This window comes from Mesocricetus auratus, unplaced genomic scaffold (assembly GCF_017639785.1).
Source record: "Mesocricetus auratus isolate SY011 unplaced genomic scaffold, BCM_Maur_2.0 Super-Scaffold_100014, whole genome shotgun sequence".
Lineage (NCBI taxonomy): Eukaryota > Metazoa > Chordata > Mammalia > Rodentia > Cricetidae > Mesocricetus > Mesocricetus auratus.
Genome location: NW_024429197.1, coordinates 983,476 through 992,581, shown reverse-complemented (window position 1 = coordinate 992,581; position 9,106 = coordinate 983,476). Strand labels below are relative to the sequence as shown.

The following is a 9,106-nucleotide window of genomic DNA, read 5'->3' as shown; positions in this document are numbered from 1 at the left end:
AGTAGGGAGGGAGAGATGGTGGACAGGCAGCCAACACCACAGGATTTGAAAACAACATGATGATCTGATTATCTACGAAGAGAACAGCATGGATGCTACTGAAGAATGATGAGAGCAAACAAATGAGATCAGTGTGTGTGCTCTTCTATAACTTCACTGGTCAAGCCAGGAATGATGGTGCGTGCCTACAATTCCAGCACTTGGGAGGTAGAGGAAGGAAGATTGGGGTTGAAGGCCAATGTTGGCAACAAAGATTGATGTGAGCCTGGGCTATGTGAGACTGTCTCAAAAAATAACTACTAAATAAGTGAATAAGTAAATATCAGTACACAAAAATTAATTGAATTGATTATAGCAAGAGAAAATCACTAAAGGGTGCAGTAAAGCCCATGCAAACCAGTTATGGATAAAACTGTGGAAGTTTCCCAAGACATAATGAGAGGTTGATGATGGAGAAGAGTCAAGAGCAGAAAGGCAGAGGTAGCTAACATCTTAGCACTCAGCCATCCCTCCCCTGGCTAGCACCCTGGAGACCATTCCCTTTCACCCCCAAAGTGTGTGCTGGGGGTAGGGAGGGAATGTTCAGAGCAGCGTTGTAAAACAGTGGAAAGTCAGGGTCTCCCTGGTTGCCACCCATAAGAGGACACAAGATTACTACATCAATGAGAGGAAAGACCTCTATAGTCAATGTGCCAGCCACAGTGTGCTCTAGACTAGAGAGAACGAGACAGTGAAAACAAATCCCAGAAAGAAACACATAGAATTTCCCCACTTGTTGGTTCATGATATGCAAAACAGAACTGTTAATTATTCATGGCTTTGAACAAATGTTGAGAAATGATCAAGAGGTGTGTGGAGGGGCAAAGTACTGAATTCTGGGTAGGAGTTGCTTCTGGTGTGGTGACCAAAGACTGGGGTGAGCCGGGCGTTGGTGGCACACGCCTTTAATCCCAGCCCTCGGGAGGCAGAGACAGGCGGATCACTGTGAGTTCGAGACCAGCCTGGTCTACTGAGTGAGTTCCAGGACAGGCTCCAAAACAATACAGAGAAACCCTGTCTCGAAAAACCAAAAAAAAAAAAAAAACCAAAACAAAACAAAAAACAAAAACAAAAACAAAACAAAAAAACAAACAAACAAAAAAAACCAGACTGGGGTGGTGTGCAAATATGGGGATGGCCTGGCTTGGTAAGAGTGGAGAAAGGGCTCCACATGCCTTCTTATGTCTACCCTCAGTCTAATGGGTGTCTACCACAGAGTTATTATGATCTTTTTGTAAATATGAATTATTATAAAATCAAATTTTAACTGATTGAGGAGATGCCTCAGTTGGTAAAGCACTTGCCTTTCAAGCATGAGAACCTGAGTTTGGCTGCTCAGAACCTTGTAAAAAGCTGGGCATAGGGCTGTACACTTGGATCCAGTAGCACCGTGGAGGTAGAGAAAGGTGGACCCCTGGATGGTAGTTCTTTTGCTAACCTAGTCTATTTGGTACAGATTGAGGCCAGTGAGAGTTGCTCTTTCAAATGAAAGGTGGAAGATGTCTGAGGAATGGCACTTGAGGTTGTTTTTTAACTTCCATAGGCACGTATGTGGGCATATGCATCCACACATGTGTAGTTACACACACACACACACACACACACACAATCAATCAAAATTCAAAAAATCTTAAAACCAAAATGCATATTCTAGAAAGGAACTTGTATTGGTTTCCGCAACCCACTCACAGACTGTCCTTTGCTTAAAGAGCAGGGAAAGGCGACTTTGACCGCTGCTGATGCTCAGGCTAGGAGTGATTTGCTGAGTGGTTTGCAGAAATGTAGCCAGTTACAGACGAGGTCAAGACTAGAATCCAGTTCTTTCTTTACATAGGACACTTCCATGAAATGAAAAATCCCCATGATTTATGAGTTTTGTAGGCTAGGGTTTCTATGTATTGAATTTCTTCAAACAGGAGAGCTGACCTTCCAAAGAGAGAACCCGCATAGCCCCACTCTTCCTTTAGGGACAGCAGGAGAAGACCCTGAGAGTTTAACATTGATCACAGTTCTGAGATTCCACAGAGTTGGGTTTGAGCTTGGAGGGGGGCGGTCTATGCCCTGTGCACCCAACAGACATGTGCAAACTGATGACATCTCCCAGTGGTGTTTTCTGGGGCGTGCAGGAAGAAGACTGGACAAGGAACTCTGCAATGTGAATTTCAGACACCTTGAAGTTTAACCTCAGGAATTAACACATGGGTCACAGTGCTTTTGAGGACTGGGCATTATGGCAGGAAAGTTACATCTGTTAAAAAAAAACAGTACCCCCAAAGTTGATGTGGTGGAGCTGTGAGCATCCCTTCCAGTGTTTGTCAAGGAGCATGGGGCTGGCTTTTCTAGGAAAGTCTATTTAGACTCTGACACAGATTTCATTTCTTTTTAAGGCAACAAGGGTGATAAAGTATCTTAGTGTAAAATCAATAGAAAGCAGTTTAGTGGCTTCTGAAAGTCTTCCAAGAGGCCTTTCCTCCCCGTCCTCTTGGTGGGAGAGATCAAAGGCGAGGTTACCAGCTTCCTTGTGTGTTTTAGTTATTTGCTACGTAAATCACCAAAGAACATTTAGGAAGCCATTTAGAATCGGGGAAGGGCTCTTCTCCAGCTTCCATCACCTCTCACTGCCCCTATAAAGGATGTAGGGAGAAAAGGCCCTCCCATTAGACTAGTCTACAAGCCTGAGGACTTGGGGGTTATTTTTCTTAAGTACCACGCTGTTGGTGTTTCCTCCACTCTGGAAGAAAAGCCGAGAAACAGACTTCCATTTTCTCCCTGGAAGGTTTTCCTTCCATCTGCCAGACACCCAGACTGAAGTGTTGCACTTGCTGACTCACAGTTCATTGGCTGGCCACAGCGTGTATTGTAAAGTTAGCATGGCTGGAACTGTGGTGGGAAGCGGGGACAGGGGCTTTGCTGCAAATGAGGTCGAGTGTGAGGGCAGTAGCGGTGGCGGTGGCGGCGGGGAGAACCGAGATGTGACTTTGGTCATGGTAACTGCCTGGCTCATGCCACTGTCATTGACACTCCTACTTGTTGTGTAGGAATCCCATCAACATGCCATCAGTCAGCACAGCATGATCCCTCACTAAAGGTTTCTTGTCCCTCACTGCCGTCTTTACATGATGACGTGGTCTCGCTATGCAGCTCAGGGCGATCTGAAATGTACCTTTTTTCTACCTTAGCTTCCCTAACATTGGGGTAACCTCATGTCTGGCTGGTTCTCCCAACATTTAGGTACCTGGTAGGATTCCATTTCACTACCTCAGAGAAGCTAAGATGTCCATTGTGGCAACTGTTATAGTCAATGAAACACTTTCACCCTTGGTACCCATGATGGATGGGTTCTAGGAGCCCCACAGACACTCAAGCATCTAGTCTGAGATGATACAGGACTTGCACACAGCCTATACACAACCTCCAGCACCCTTTGGTCTTGATTACTGATGTATTTCTGAGGAGACACCATGACCAAGGCAGCTTAGAAAGCATTTAATTAGGGGCTTGCTTACAGTTTCAGAGTCCATTATTACCTTGGTGGGGAGTGTGGCATCAGGAAGGCAGGCATGGTGCTGGAACCACAAGTTGCAGGCAGAGATCAAAACTGGGCTTGATGAGGGCTTTGGAAACCTCAAACGTACCCCCTGGTGACACACCTCCTCCAATAAGGCCACATCTCCTAATCCTTTCTAAACAACCCATCAACTGGGAACCAAACATTCAAGTATATGAGCCTATAGGGGCCATTCTTAAGCAAACCTGCACACCTTTAGATCTTCTGTAGATATTTCTCTCACAAAGCTAATTTGAATGCAACATTGACAGTTGTTCTATTATGTAGCTTTGACTAGAGGGCTGAAGTAGATGGCTTAGTTGGTAAAGCTCTTGGGTTGAGCCTTGACAGCACAAGGACAAGGATTAGGTTCCCAGAATTCACGTGAAGAAGCCAGGTAGGGTGACAGATATTTGCAATCCCAGTGCCTCTCTGTGCTGGGAAGATGGAGACAAGAGAAGCCCCGGGGGTTCACTGGCCAGCTTTTCTAGCATTCTTGGTGAGTTCGAGACCAATTCAGCAGTGAGCATTTTTGTCTCAAAAAAGGAAGTAGATGATCTGAGGTAATCCTCTGACTTCCATATTATGAGTACATATAAACACATGCACATTTACACACATGTGCACATACAAGGGTAAGAAAAAATCTGTTTATGTTCTGTGTAGACACTATTTTTGTTATTGACTATCTCTGATCTGTGATTGGGGAAATGACAGCAATGGGACAGCCAGACATAGAGGGCCACCTCTATGAATATAAGGAATGTGCATGACTTCTTGTGGAATGCCCTGGGGCATTGTGACCTACCATTCTCTCTCTTTCCTTGTCTTTGACATGACAAACAGCTGGCAGCTCCTTTACTACAGTTTCCTTAGGATGTCAGTGGACAGAGACCCTGGTCTAACTTGTGTAGCAAGAGTGAATATTACTTCAATTCAATTTTTAAGACACAGAGTTCTTATCTGTTTTGTTACTGTAACTCAGACCTACCTATGCTAGTGGGCATATGCTCACCATATACTGAGAACCAGGCAATATGCTGAACACTCTGGACAGGTCATCACAACAATCTTGTGCGATGAGCTATGTAATTACACTTCTTTTACTGATGAAGCATTGTGGGAAACGGAGACATTGAGTAACTGGCCCAAGGTCATTGAGGGGGCCTGTGGTGAAGCTCAGAGTCCATTCTGGGCAATCTGTCTGCAGAGAATGTATAAAACCACTGCACTGAGAGGGATATTTAGGGAGGCCGGGTGTTACTTGAGGGGGAGAAGAAAGATCACTTTCTACCAGCAACTGATGACCACTCCTTCACCCATCTTGCTGCCTCTGCAGACAAAATTTGAGGTTAGTAAGGATAATAACCCCCAAGAAAGAGGCACAAGTCTGGCTGGGTAGCTTTTTGTTTGTTTGTTTTGCTTTGCTTTGAGCATCTTCCTAGGGGTAGCTTGGGAGAGAAACAATAAGGTTGTGAGGGAGATCTCAGAGCACCTGGGCATGGTGGGGAAGGTCTGTAACCCAGGACTTGAGAGTACAGGCAGGAAGACCATGAATTCTCATCTGTATATCGAGTTTGGGGCCAACCTGAGCTATACATAACCCTGTCTCAAAACAACAACACCAATAACAGATACAGTAACATCACGAAGCAAGCTGTGGAAGAGGTGAACTCAGTGTTCAGTCTGGTCCCCAGTTAATTCCATACAACTCTGGGGCAGGTTAGAAGCTAACAGACAACGAAGACCTTTCCCTGTGTGTAGCAGAGTGTGGCAGCTAGAAGGGTAAACGAAGGTAATGAGTGTTGTCTTCGGCTCCATACCAGACTTCTGCTAGATCACAACACCTGCAGCAGTTCTTCCCCTGTCACAGGTGCTGACAGACACCTACTGAGGCCTCTGTCTGTGAGTCTCTGCTAATAGACCCCAAGGGGCCAAGATCTCTCACATGGGAAGGAAGTTTGCATGAAACTGGGCATTGGTGGTCAGGAATCCTGTTCCCTGCCTCCAAACCAGAAATCAGAGAGCCTGGCTATAGCCTTGTGCTGCGAAACCTTGTGCCTACATCAGTAAGAGACTCCCACCCCTGCCTCTTGGGCCTGAGTTCTCCTTAGAGCCCTGGCTCTGATGTTGTCTGTCTGTGCCTGGCATTAATAATTCTTCTAATACATTCCTTACCTCTCACAGTCTGTCTCAGCATCCCTTTGAGCCTGCATCCCAGACCCTTCATCAGGCTATATGCGGGCAGCATGGGGCACTCTCTGCGAGGTCATCAGAGAACTGTGAATGGCCTGGGTGTCTAGGGAGGTCCCTGGAGGACAGCTGACTGGAAGTCACCAAGTGTTCCTTGAACATTATCAATTCTTCCTCTACATATAAAGACAATTCTTCTTGATGTAAATACATTCCCAGGGAGTTACCCAAACCCTTCCTGATATTTTTATCTTTGTATTTTTATCTCATAGTAATACCCCTTTCTTACATAAAGAAAAGTGCCTCAAAAACAGGATCCCCTTTAATTTAACCTAATGAGGACTCTTCTGTTCCCAGGAAAGAATTTCACCAGAAAGTGCAACTTCTGTATTCCCTTATGATCACACACACACACACACACACACACACACACACACACACACACACACACACTGACCTACCCTACCCTCCACATCCCAATTGTTTGGCACTCAAAGCACCCACTTTACCTTTTTTGGAGATGTTTAAGAGAGCCCCTAACCCCAAGCCCCAAGGTTTGTGCTTTGCCTACACCATTGAAATTCCCTAGAAAATCACTGAAGGGGGAAGATACCCATCAACTCAAAAATCTCTACTCAAGACACTTTATATCAAAGGAAAATTTGGGTGTCAGTTTCCCCAAATCGTTATGATGAGATTTGCTTTTTCAAATGTCTGATTTCAACCAAGGCTCTTCAAATGGTCATGGACTCTTTTCAAAGCTCTGCAAAGCCCATTTTCAAATGGTTTGGATAAAAATATGTGTCTCATGGAGTCAGAAAAATAATAATTTTTTTGCTGGCTGTGTCTGATTGAGTGTGTTTTCAGACCCAGTCTTGGAGAATTGATTGATTTTCTTAATAGGAAAATATATGAAGATGAGCAGAAACCTACACCTAATTGTCTTAATTAACAATGCCTGGGCAGTCCTTGCATCTAACTGGTCAGCTCATAATCAGATTCCATATTTGCTTCATTGCTCACAGAAACAGTTGTCATCTGTGTGACTCTTGGTTTTCTCGCAGCTAATGTGAGAGACAGAGTCAGGGAGTTTCTGAGGAGCCAACACTGGGGAAGTGGATGGTGCTCACAGTAAGAGGGAAATGTGTGTCATGTGATCTGCCATCATCTTGTGATTTGTTTGCCACAAAGTCGGTGTAGTAAGGATGAGGCAGTTACTATAGCTGAATAGTGGAATAGTGGGAGATGGAGTAGGGTGTATGTGTGTGTGTGTGAGAGAGAGAGAGAGTGTGTGTGTGAGTGTGTGTGTGTGAGAGAGAGAGACAGAGAGAGAGAGAGAGAGAGAGAAAGAGTGTGTGTGTGTGTGTGTGTGTGCGCGCTATTAGACATGAAAGGAGAGTCTACTCATGAGATGGAAGTCACTTTTGTTTTGTTTTGTTTTTCCAGACAAGGTTTCTCTGTAGACCAGTCTTGCCTCAAACTCAAGGATCTCCCGAATACTAGGGTTAAAGACAGGTGTCACCATAGGCAGCAGAGGTCACTTTTGAATTAGATGGCATAGTTTCCCAAAGGTAGCAGCAAGCCACCAAGTGCATGAGAGTGGGCACGACTCAGGTCTGCCCTCCAGCCCATACATGCCTGGCTCACTCCAGCATCAGCTAATCTCACAGGTCACGGGGTTGGGAGATAAATGTCATGCTGCACCCACCAGACCAGAGGATTGTTGGGTGAGCCCATTCTAGAAGGACCTCATGACTGATCAAGGCAAAGCCTCAGAAGGCTTAATGAGAGCTTGGCAAGTATCTTACATCTTTCTAGACAACCTTTTAAACATTGCTTAATTGAATGTTACTAGAACAAGATTAACTTTCTTTGATATAGACGTATACGTGTTTGCATGTGTGCATATGGAGGCCAGAGGATGACCTAGGGTGTTATCCCTCCTCCTTGTTTTGCTTCTTTGTTTGTTTTGATTTTTTTGAGACATTGTTCTGGAACTCACCAGTTAGGTTAGGCTGGTTGTCCAGGGAGCCCCAGGGATCCACCTGTCTCTGTCTCACTGGGTGCTGGGAATTCAAGTGTGTGTGGTATGCTCAATCTTTTCCATGTGGCTTCTGAGGATTAAATTCATGTCTTCATACTTGCGTGGCAAGTCCTTTATTGACTGAGCCCTCCCCCAGTCCTGATGAAGACTTTGAAGGGCTTCTGCTGCCATCTCTAGAGTGTGCATTCATGATTCCAGGGCTTCGGAAGCTTCTGGGACGTGCCCACAATGCAGATGACTGCTACCTTTTATAGTCATCCCTTCACATTGTTTGTGATAAAGTGTTTGTAAAGTGCAGTGCGACACAGGCCATAGAGCCCAATTAATGATGAGGAAGTGTGACTTAGAAATGTCAAGGACGGCCCAAGGTCACCCAGAGAGTAACAAGTTCCTGCTTCTCGTCATGCTACTGACTAGCCAACGATACAGGAAACACTCTATAAGTAGGCAGTGTGGTTTGGATAAGTGTGACCCCAGAGTCTGTGTTTTAAAGTGTTAGTCCCAGTGGTGGTATTATTGGGAAGGGGACAGCAACCTTAGGAGGTGGGTCTAGTGGGGGTTCTATATTACACTGATTACATACCCCAAAGGTGATTGGTGGGGTGGATGTCTTGTTTTCCCTTTGCTCCCATGGCCCCTGGTATTCATGGCTTTGCTATAACACAAGTTCCATCCACGAAAAGGAAAGGGGCTGCTCTATCACAGACTGGAAACCTCTGAGCTGTGAGCCAAAATAAATCTTGTCTTATTGTAAGCTAAGAAATCTTGTTACAGCAACAGGAAGCTGACTGCACAGTAAGTGTGTTATTTTTGTGCCATTCTGACAAACTACCTAACACAAACCACTGGAAATTGGCTTATGGTTTCAGAGGGTTTAGTCCATGGTGGTAGGAAGGGCAGGGTGGCCAGAGCATATGACATTATGACAAACAGGAAGCAGAGCAGAGAGGTACTGGAGGGGGCCAAAGCAAGATACAGCACCCACAAATATGTTCTAGTAACTTCTTCCAACAGATTCTACCTTCCCCAGTTCCACCCTTCCCCTATAGTCTACTTAAACATTGACCTCATCAATCAAAGAAACCATTAATTTGATCAGAGTCCCGATGATCTAGTTGTCTTTGGAAACTCCCTCATAAACACCTCCAGAGCTATGCTTCGCTGGTATCGTCATCTCTCAAACTGCAAGTTGACAGTCAAGATCAATCGTCAAGGTGTCCCTACCCCTGCCACCACTGTGGTGGTTTGAATGAAGATGGCCCCCGTAGGCCCACAGGGAGTGG

At 45.2% G+C, this 9,106-nt stretch overlaps 1 protein-coding gene across 3 annotated transcripts in view; it reads right to left on the bottom strand.

Annotated features, from left to right (window-relative positions):
* The window catches only part of Kazn (kazrin, periplakin interacting protein), a 981,286-nt gene that overhangs the window by 422,479 nt on the left and 549,701 nt on the right, over window positions 1–9,106 (bottom strand). The window lies entirely within an intron of this gene.